This window comes from Platichthys flesus, chromosome 7, assembly GCF_949316205.1.
Source record: "Platichthys flesus chromosome 7, fPlaFle2.1, whole genome shotgun sequence".
Taxonomy (NCBI): domain Eukaryota; kingdom Metazoa; phylum Chordata; class Actinopteri; order Pleuronectiformes; family Pleuronectidae; genus Platichthys; species Platichthys flesus.
Window position 1 is genome coordinate 2,586,385 of NC_084951.1, and position 12,120 is coordinate 2,598,504.

A 12,120-nucleotide genomic window follows, 5' to 3' on the forward strand; every position below is an offset into this window, starting at 1 on the left:
TCACAAAGCAACTGACAATCTGGAAAAACAACAACCACAATAACTGAAATACTATGGCTGTGGTTTAGAAGGTAGAGAAAGTCACCAAATCAAGCCATTTGCCACACAGAACGACAGGCAAAACGATTTAAGACACTGATATGATTATAAAAATTATCAAAATGCAAAGAAATACAAACTATATACAAAAAACGACAGTAAATTAAAAAGAGTCCGTCGGATCCGTCCGGCCGCCCATCCGTAACAGAGCCCGAAGTAACATATTTCAGCCTATAGTCCTTGGACTGAGATCCATCTGAACGTTTCTTTTCTTTTTTAGGAAAATAAACAAATCAGTATTTGTCAAAAATGCTAAACTGTTTCTTTAGAGTGTTATATTCATGTTATGAATTTGAACAGATAAACACAGGTCTCCAGGACATTACATAAATCGAGAATCCAATCCAAACTGAGGAAACATTCCAGGAAACATGGGAAAAACAGCTTTGAGCTTTAATTTTGGCTGTTTCTATTTTAGTTCCACTTTCCCAAATACAAGTGCACATGCTGTAATTTGGTGTGTATTATTAGTTTCTCACTCTGTTTCCTTTTATATCTCCATAAACATTTGTAGAAGACCACCAAACACAAGTTTACTGCTAAAGGCTGTATAAAAAAAGAAAGAAAAAAACAGACCAAAAAATATAGAAATCTACTGGACAACCTTTTGTCTCCGTCAAGCCATACACGCACATACTTCTTGTGTTTCCCCCTCACACATACACACACTGGCCCTTCACTCTCAGTGCTGATTTCGCAGCAGACCTTTGAGGTAATCCCCTTTCTCTGTGGTGCACAGCAATTAAGCAGGAAATAAATGAATCAATTTCCTGCTCAATCTCATCAAAATAGTTGGTGATTGATTTTCAGTTGACTAACCAATTAATGAAGTACTCGTTTCAGTTCTTATACCCACAATGAAACCTAAAAGGAACTTTAATCTTGATGATGTTTTCCTATACTTGACATCTATTGCACTTCTGTCCGTCCTGGGAGAGGGATCCCTCACATGTGGCTCTCTCTGACGTTTCTACGTATTTTTACCTGTTAAAAGGGTTGTTAGTAGTTTTTCCTTACTCTTGCTGAGAGTTAAGGACAGAAGATGTCACACCATGTTAAAGCCCTATGAGACAAATTGTGATTTGTTAATATGGGCTATACAAATAAAATTTGATTGGTTGATTGATAATAGCACAGGCAACATGCTGTGTAGGGAGTTACTGTCCTGTGACGTCTTAAGTGTAATTTACATCTCTGGTTTGTTGTTCTTATTAGACAAGTGTGGTTACCTTGAGTAGTAAAGGCTGTAAAGTGAAAACTAGGGCCACCCGCAGAAAATAAACTCAAACTGTTTTCAGATTTGCAATAAGATCCTCTGGATATTCTCCGGAGGGGCTGTATGTGAGGACACAGCAGGACATTCACTGCCGGATTCACTGTAAGCGAGTAGGTGTGTCGTTGATGTTTCTAAAGCGCAACAGCAAAAATAAATCAGATATCTCTGGATGCAAAAGCGGTGCAGCACAGAAGACACAGACAGATGTCAAGAGAGCTTTTGGTGATAAGAGCTGACGCTGGGGTCATATGATCTCCGCAGCAGAATCAACATGTTACGTCCCCCCTCTGCCTGCTGCTCCACCCCTCATCTGAACGCTGCAGAGATTTCTATGTCGTTGTCAACGAGTCTGAGTTGAGCATCTCCTTCTGCTTTGTTCAAGTGTGAAAGGCAACCTCTGCAGAAAGTCCAGACCCAATTCTCTGGACATTCTGCGGAGGTCATGTCTGAAAATGGCTGTAAAGCGATGACACGGTACTGCCAGCGCAGTCTTGTTGAAAAGTGTTCTCTGAGGAGCAGGCTGCAGGAGCCGAGCTACAACTAGCACTTTGCACAAACATGGAGATGAAATCAAGAAAAACACTGATGTCCTGAATTCCCACTTGTAAACCGCAGACACTGAATCTTAAAATTTACTTGGACGCAGCTCCAGCTACTGTTTGCAAGCAAAACATGCAATTTCCTTTGGCGGCTCAGTGTGTCGCTGGTGTGGCAAACCCTTTGGGTGAACTTGAGACTGGGCTGGGCAGCGATGGGTTAAGGTGGTGGCGGCTGGTGCGTTTGCAGCAGGAAGGCAGCGGCCGGTTCTGGGCTTGCCTCCAAACAGATGTTGGTTTGTTTCAGGGTGGTGGTTAAATAGTTGGATAGCGTTCCAGCACACAGGGGAGCGAGGAGGGGATTTGAGATGTGAGGATTGCAGCTGTACAGACAGAAAGAGAGCAGGAGAAGGGAGAGAGACACAGATAGAGAGAGCAAGACTGGGAGTCAATGATGCAGCACTGAATAAAAATGACGGTAAGCTGCGGGAACTCCAGAGCTCGAGCACCAGAATGTAAACCACTGGCAGACACAACAATTAGTTACACTTTCAGAGGATGGTAAATTTGTGCTTGAATCTTGTAATTTGTTTCATGATGCCCCTATTCTACACAACCATGTGTCAAAAAAGCAAGTCAAAAAAGCAAGTCACACATAACGTAGGGGAGAGCGTGGCCTAGGGGGTAGAGCGGGTGCTCTGCAACAAGAAGGTTGCCGGTTCGAATCCCACTCTATCCCATCTGCATGCCTAAGTGTCCTTGGCAAGATACTGAACCCCTAGATGGCCCCTCATAAAAATGATGAGTGTTCTAAAAATGTAAGTCGCTTTGGATAAAAGCGTCAGCTAAATGACATGTAATGTAATAATAACTACGAAATGTTATGTGTGATTTTCTCTAGATGGATTGAAATCCTGAATATAGTTTGTGAATTTGAGAGATGTGCTTTATTTCCAACATTGAGATGAGAATTTTGATACAATCTTGTACGTGTGTGTTAGTACTGAGCCGGAGGTGGGATGTTATAAGTTTAGTTTAACTTAGTTTAGTGGAAAGACTGTGAGCAGGTGGAAACATGGAAGAACACAATATAGACACCCATATGTATACACTCCCACACCCATACAGCTACCCAAAGACCCACACAGGTAGACATCCGTAAACATGACACATATACATATACATGTAGACACACCTATACATATCTATCTGTCTATCTATCTATCTATCTATCTATATCTATATCTATAGATATAGACACCCATACACATGCACACACATATACACAAAAAGGAAAAACCAAACTAGGCACCTCTTAATCTGGTATCAATGATACCATTGAAATTCTTATGATTTGTATGTAAAGTAGGGATCCTTGAATTTGAGGCAGAGGAAGGTAAAAGTGAGATTTAATTTTCTAATTGTTTACTAATTAAGTCAACAGCTTCATGAGCTAAATAAAATTTGGTAAAAATAAAGTCAGAAAAAGGTCCAATGAAGACAAATTCTTACCAGTTGATGAAGGAAATAAAGATGCACCACTGTTCTTATGGTTCATCGTTGAGCCACCAAGTCCAAGTGTTACAGGTATAATGTGGGTTAACGCTGAAATCCATTTCAAGAGAAGGTTTGGAGGCTGAGTACTAAGCAGTGTGTTTAGCAAATGCTATCTCGGCTGTCATAAGTGCTGTTTACTGGATTGCAACTCTTCTCAACAGACTCTCCAAATCAAATACAGAGAGAACACAGCTGTTTACTTTAGCTCTGACAGCATCCAGGACTGGGTCCCACACAGGGGTGGAAATGTACACAGCGGGGGGTGGAAGTTATTTGAAATATGTCATCTATCATCCCACAAACTAATAACTTCTATGCTTCTTTGCCCTACAGGTAATGATATCTCCCCTCCTATTACAGCTCAACCTTCCTTTTTTTTGCAGTTTAAGTTAGATCTGATTCATCCTTTCTGATACTAATTTATTCATCTGTTTGGATTTGATAAACTGAAAGTGACTCCACCATACAGTTTTGGCTCTTTTTCCAGGTTTGTGTACACGGCGCTACAAAAAAGATGTATCATTGGATAATCATCGTTCGGGGAGAGGTTTAGCAAATGGTCGGTCAACAGGATTTTTCCACACTCAATATATTGATTTGTATCATTTATTGTTGTTCCTTCACCTGAGAAGAGCTTCATGCTGGGTAAACAAAGAGACCCGCTGCTCAATGAAGTTGCATGGTTATGTCACACAAATCTGTGAGGTCCCTTTTCTTTTTTTTCAGAGAGAAAAGTTGCTTGAACTGTTGGAAAAACAAATCACAACCAAAGATTAATTTGATTTAAAATCAATAAAATACCACAGAATAAAAATAAGTTATGTGTTAAACTAAAACAAACAAAGATAGCCTCTTCAAAATGGCTGCAATCACTAAATTTTACCCAGGTAGATAATAACCAGCATCACTTTAAAAAAACACCAATTACTGTTCTTACAGCCGCGTTACTAAAAATGTAATTTCGTGTAAATACACTTTTTTATTAATTAACCAATAAATCAAAGTCTGTATGAAGTGGCCAAATCAAACTATACAGCTTAAAGACAGACACATTTTTCATTTATTGAAGAAACATATTGGGATCTCTTATTTCTGAGATCAACAATGTTTTCTTGACCTATCAACATTTCAGACACATTATATCTTGTATATTTAATCTGTCCACAGATAGAAAACCACAATCATTTGTGGTTTTAAGGAATTTAAATGCTGGAGCCAACAACAGCGATGTGCTGAGAATGTAGAGCTTCCAGACATGTTGTTGTCAGACAAATTGCCAGACTTAGTACATTGGTGCTTCTACAGAGATGAAAAGCTGTGGTCACTGAGCATGGCAACCTTCATCTGCTCCCTGTGCAGAAGTAACGGGTGGATGGACGCACTGTTCAGCAAAAAATACAGTAGTTCCCTCCCAATAGAACAAAAACAATATTTGTCTTTTGCATATTTGCCTTTGAGAGATCAGCTCCAAAGACTAGCATGTAGGGATACCCTCCAGAGTAGTATTTCAAACAAGTCTGGTGAACATTCTCCCATGATTTGTTAAGTTATTTTCTAAACACACGCAGGCACGCATTCAGACACACACATTGGCACAAACATTGCATTGTGGGGTTGCAAGTGGATATTCTGAACACAGCCTTTGTTCCTTTATGTACATGTTTGGATGTTTAACAGTGGTCTTCAAAAGAAGGCTAAAAAAGTTGGTGAGTTTAATTTGAAAATGAAAAAACGACAAGAGGAGCAAAACAGAGAATAACCCAAACAACAAATAATGGAGAGCAGGCGCACAGGGTAGGGCAAAGGGAAGAGCACCATGTTTTATATAGAATATTTCAGTTTCTTTATCCGATTAAAGGAAATTGTAGATACTGTGAGTTCCAAAAAAGAACACGTGCCTCCAGGGAGGAAAGAGCAAGGACAGGAAAAACTCCACCACTTTTTGCATAAGTAGCACTTTGAAGTCAGTGATGGGGAGATGGGGAAGCAGGAGGAGAGGAAGGAGGAGAAGAAGAAGGGGGGAAAAAAAGATAGGCTGTGCATATGAAAGAAGTGCCGTGTCAAAACTTTTTCAAGTGCAGTTCTAGTTAAATCTGCCTTCTCGGCCCTCAGGGGCCCCGGCTGTACTTGCATACTTAGTGTTTCACCTCTCCTCCTCACCTCTCTGCAGCCCGCCATTAAAACTGCAGATTCTAGCTTAGCCCTTAGCTTTAGCTCACACATGAGCCTTGATCTCTTTAGACAGCGAGCGTGAGAGCCGCATTTTGAAGTGGATTAGTCCCTATAGTATCTTTCAAACTCTTTTTAAGTCCAGGGCGTCCGCAGTTTAAGCCAATTAGCTCACAGGTCTGGCTTTTATACGGTCTTAGGGTTGTTGGTGGATGACGATTTTGTGGATGGATATAAGAGACGAGTGCTAACATAACGTACTGAAACAGAACTCTAAAAATCTTAATGTTAAATGATAGGCCACTGAAATAATTGGGAATTGAAACATCCTGCCCTTGTATCTGTAGCTTCTAATGTAGCAGGATGCCCAATAATATGTAATTTATTTTGACATGCAGTTCTGACACACCACTTTGGCTGACCTGTATTTTTGAACCATTCAAGATTTTCACCATTGCCTCTGACAACTTGGGTTTTAATTTGATAGTTTTGGTCATTTGTTCGTTTGTGTTCAATAAAAGTTGTTTGTCATTTGCCTGGATCTGGATGCAGATTTATCTGTATTGATATTCCGTTTTTTCCATCAAAATGCATTGTTTGTATCTTTAAATTTTCTGAACATTTTCCAATCCTAAATTCCTTAAATCCTGGCCTCCTTAACAGAAGTCTTCTTCCCCCCTACCGTTCTTGGTGCACCTGTAAATCAGCAGGATAGTGTCAACCCGTCAGCGGAAATCTGTGTAGCATCAACCGTCTACTTGTTGTTGTGTTTGTGCCCATCACTCCCTCTTATAAACTAATAGAGGTGAACCACTCAACAGGGATCCTCTACAGTTCCATAATGGACCAAAAATACTTGATTTACTTGACACATATTGATTTTCTACTTTCAATATGATAAAAATACTCACATGCACACACACACACACACACATACACATGCAGACAAAGGTATATAGAAGCACGTCAGAGTATTTATCTTCTTTTTGGAGAAGGAACAACAGGGCTCAATGGGGCCCATCTATTTTGTTACTCCAGCCCTACCAGCTTCAACCAGTCATAATGGTTTCCAGCCAGACATCAAGCTATTTAAGGTAATGTATCTCAATAACCTACCCAGGTTCAGTTATATAAGTCTCTATATAGTATATCAGCATCTCAACTGACTACCTCAGTTAAATTCAACGCATGTGTTAGCCTAGCTGCTTTGTAGACGAATGTCACATTAATTGCAAAGTTTAAATAGCCCTCAAAGATTCCGTGAAGATAAATGAAACCAACATTTCAGAAATAAAGCTGGTCTCCAGAAGACAACTGTCATCAGCCAGCCTCTGTTGAAATGTTGGTCTAATTTAACTGCATTGAATCAATAAGTCTACAGTCATCTTTCTCAACCCTGCACGTCATAAGATAATTAGTTTGTGCCCTGCACCCATTGAGCTGTGCCCTTTCTGTGCTGGCTAACATAATGAAAATCTCATTAGTTGAGATGATTTTTACATTAGCTCACATTAGCGTGCATGTAGTGTGAGACTCATTTGAATATATACACTGATATTTCAAAATACTTAAAAAAACTGATGAATAAAAGGATTGTTTTATCCTCATCTGTGGAATGTTCTTAAACTGCTGCAGAAGGGAGTAGTTTTTTTTTCAACATGAGAGTCTGTTTGAGAACATTCCTTTGGCATACGGTTGTGTGTACATGCAGAGAATGTATGTGTGTAGGGAGGAGTGTGATGGAGGGTGAACCCCCATCCAGCTGTACAGTCTGGGATACACCTGGGCCTGCTGTCTAAACAGCTCTGTGCTGCTTTGCATGACTGCTCCTGCAAACATGTAATAAATGTGTGTGTGCGTGTGTGTGTGTGTGTGTTTCTCTTTAGGTTTTAAGCTACTATTGGGGACAAATATTTCACTAAAAAGAATCTAATTGCACACAGTTTGTGTATTTTGGGAGAGAAGCTGGGTTTTTGGTTTGTATAGTTAAGGTTTGGGTTAGGTTAAGATTACTTTAAGGCTAGACCCATGGTTAGACAAGTAGTGGTTAGATATGGTTAGGGTAGGTCTCCAGCAAATGAATACAAGTCCATAGCTGTTTTCAGACATGTTCGCCATAGACTTTGTTCCGGACTTTCTCAAGAGTTTGCCTTTCATTCAAGCACAACACAGCGGGGGAATCTATGCTTACAACAGCAACAAATTCTCCTGAGATTTCAGTTTAGAGGTGGTGCAGCAGAGAGAGGTGGGACCTAACGTATTATGTCTGCCTCCCAGATCACGTTTTTTTGTTTACAACACATTAATACTGGCATCAGCTCTTATCACCAAAACTCTCTTCGTCTGTGTTTTCCTTCTGAGATGTTAGTATTCATTTAGATTTTTTTTTTTGCATCTATTAGAAATGTCATCCAGTGGAATATCTTAGTTAAATCCAATAGCATATGGAAATGTTGTTGAATCGCTGTGAAAAGCGTTTCAGGGAAATCACTATTCATGCCGTCAAAACAAGCATGTAAACCTGCCTGAGTGAAAGTAACAAGTAATGCTCAATACTCCTGTATCCCATATTTGAAGTTTGAAAAAAATTCCCCCGCTCACATTATAGTAAATCAGGTGACATTGAAATTAGCGATGTAAACATGCTGACTGACTGTGTATTGATCAATAGATCCATCTGTCCCGTCTGACCTAAAGTTGTCAGGTGTCACTAATATAATGTTGGTTGATAACGGTTGTTAGTTGATGTTGTTTGTGCTGGCTAGCAACAGCGACGTTGTGGCTGAAATATTTGTTTGTCTAGTTGTGTTCATGTTTTAAATTCATTTTTAATGAGTTTACTAACCCTTAACCAGGAGTTAACAAGTAAAGGGCAGGGGATGTTTTTCCCAATTAGGCAAACACAGGCATGTCTCGCCCTACACTACCCAGGAAACAAATTGACTTGACGCACACAATTGAACCACCAGAGGCAATATAGTAGTGGGTATACCTGCATATACCCTTCATTACACCACTGCCTGTGGGGAAATGTGTTGTGAAACCTTAAGAGGGCAGATTCTTTCAGATTTGAATGAGAAAATGATATTCAGTCTGTTCTGGCCTACACAACAAGAATATGTTGAACTTTGGACCTGCTCTGTGTCGGGTTGGCAGGTTTTCTCAGTTCAAAGTGCTTGCCCTGCTCTGCCATGTGAATCTGAAATGTACAGATGCATTTGCAATATTTCATGATATGTGGATACTGATGGTAGAAACTAAACTATTTACTCCAATCCCCTTCCCCCCTTGTTCTTGCTCAAACAGAAAGTTGTGTTTATAGTATATAACTCTTTTTATATTTAGATTATATATATATATATATATATATATATATATATATATATATATATATATTACTATTGCAGCTGAAGGGGCCCAATTTTCAAAGAAAGATAATTTAGCTGTGGCCAATTTTGTTTTCTTAAAATGTGTCTATACCACATTATAATCAAAACACAATAGGAAGAAAAATGTGAACATGACTCCCATCCCAGCATTATAGTTTCATAGAAAGCATATGGGCCTCTTGGAACCCTGAGGGTGTCAAACCTGGAGTAAGGAGTGGGGTCAGATACTGGCTGTCTGTGCCTTAGCATATATTGCTCAAATTGTTTAATGTGTCTGCAACACAGAACGCTTTCGACCAAGACTCCTTCCAACTGCTGCAGTCAGGGCAGGAAATCAGAATGACATCTCCAGCCACGCCAGACATTGAGTCACCCTTCAAATAATGGTGTTAACACATCAACAGTATCCTCACGTGATGCGAAAGCAGTAGAGTGTGGTCCAGTCTGCAAACACTGCCTTGCAGGCCTGTGTGAGATAATGTTTAACATTTGATATAACCGGCTTAAAGTAGCACCTGGGAGGGGTTTACCAAATCGAGAGAGGGTTGTGTCTTTATTGATCAATAATTGTGTAGGCATTAATCTACCTATGATGGCAGGTAGGTCAATGTTCGGGAACATGTTGAAATCACGAGATAGACGTCTGAGAGGTCAAGAAAAAGAAGCAGTCAGAGGATCTGAGGTTCCTTGTTCTGATGGTCATCGATGTAGCACTGCTCCCAGTGTTGTGCCTGAACGGGCTCATAGGAATAGTGGCAAAAGTAGCTGGAATAAATCATTCTAATTTATTCCAGCTGATAAAATACAGATATGAGTGAGTGAATGACAAAACAAACAATCAATAAGACTTGCAAGGTTGTAAATAGCACACAATCATAAGATCTTTTTTCAGTGCTCATCTAAAATAGTTGTAACTTTCCTACTAATACATCCTATCAAATTAAACACTGAGTAAGATACCATAACTTATCCACTTTGCCTAAACCTGTAATGTAAGAAATAACAGAAATTCAATTCCATTTAAAAAAAATGTAATGTAGTAATATGTGATGACAGAGAACAGGGTGGTTCCCCTCCACAATCGTCAATTTCTGCGCCATTTGAGTGTTGATAACAGGCAGAACCTGTATTCTTGTAAATGTGATTTGATTGGCTCGTGCATGTACTCAACACAAAAAGTTTAGCTTTTCTCAACTTTTACAGCACAAAACACAAGCAAGGCAAAATAACCACAGTGCAGCTCAATAAGCAGTGTTTCCGTTGAAGCCTCCTACACAGTCATGTCAGTGATCTGGTACTTTAGTGTGATACCTGGAATCTTAACATTGTCTAAAGAGCACTAGAAGTAGAGTATGACTGATGGGAATGTCATCACTTTTCTAGGTATAGGTGAGATTGGAATTTTGTCTTAATGATGGTGCTACATCAACAAAGAGGATCACCAATGTTTTTTGATTCACTCACTCTGGGTTCAGTAACCCACATCTTTCTTTGACCACGTCTGTGTTCAGTGCCTATTTAATATATAGTTAAAGTAAAAATATTGATCAATGTAGCTCTAAGGACATGTTTTCAATATTGCAGTTCCCGTTTCCCTGCTCTCTGTTGTGCCGTTGTTGAATACTCAATGAGAGGAGGCTGCGGTACTGTATTGAGAGGGAATGTCAGAGAAGGGTGAGTTTCCTCTATGCAGAGGTCGGTCAAGTTGAAAGGGAATGATGCCTGTCGGCATGTTTTTGTTTCAGCCGCTCTTTGTTACGCAAAGATCCTCATTTCGCAACAACAGACTTCTAGCGAGAAAGAAAGTGAGAGAACAAGAGACAATACACTGAGGAAGATATTTCATAGCAAGTGCAGACTAGACTCAACCTGAATTCATCCAGACACTTTTGTCCTTACCAGTTATAATGCACAGTACATGACTCTACCTCTGCTGCTGTACTGTACCATGGGAATGTTCTTTAAGACTTTGTGACATCTGCGATTTAGTAGCAATGACAAAAAGACAATTCTGATACCAAACTCTGAAACGAGGTAACCAGTTTTTTCATATTCTGAACTCATTCAGAGATTAGAATAGCTCAGTAGAGGGCATTACTCAGTGAAGGCCTAACAGTTCCTACCACATTTAAATTCACTAAATCTGCATTTGAGTTTGGATCCTCCCCCACATTTTACACACTCATAAATATCAGTCATACATGAGTATGTGGGATTTTTCCTTTTCATCAGGATCCATGACTAATTCTCTGGAAGTTCAGCAAAAATGTTGAAAAAATGACCTATGACTTCAAATCTGAGCAGATATTTTATACCAGCTATTTACCAACGGACAAATAAAACCATTTCAATAATCAATTAATCACTGCTGCCCTTTCTAAAACACTCCCCATTTTAATTCCAGCTTCATAATGAGGATATCCTGCTTTTCCTTGTCTTATCTCATATTAAAGTGTATACAGTATGTTTGCATTTGGATTGTTGGCTGCTTATTTGAATATCAAGACAATTTTGGTTTGTCGATGAGTTTGTCTGCTAGGATAAATTGTTGGTGTTCACAATCCAGTTGTGTGTAGTCTAACTAGTGAAGAGGACAGATGACAACAAGGTGACATAGACAGAATATGACAAGTCAAAGTTCATAGAACAACAACGTAGAGATCACAAGCTTGTTTCATGTCTTTAATTCAGGATCATTACAGTGCCCTCATCAGACCCCCACAGACCTGATTATTCCATCTCTTCACATGAGCACATGCTTCAATTGGATGTCAGGATTTATTCATTAAGTATGTTTCCATTGCACATTGTCACATTTTGATTTCATCAACTGTTATTTTTCACCTTTTTCTCTTTCTTACCTTTTAACTGAGAAATTATGAATTTATTAATACAGAACGCACTTAATATTATTCATACTTGGAGCTTTAACTATTTATTCTTCACGTCAAAAACGATTATGAGTTCAATACAGCTGTAACTTACTTCTTCCTTATATCCATGGCAGCTGAGGTTAATGGGTATTAAAGCATTTAAAGGTATTATTGCTTTAGGATTGGCATTGTTTAAAGTCGGTGAAGATATCAGACCCAAT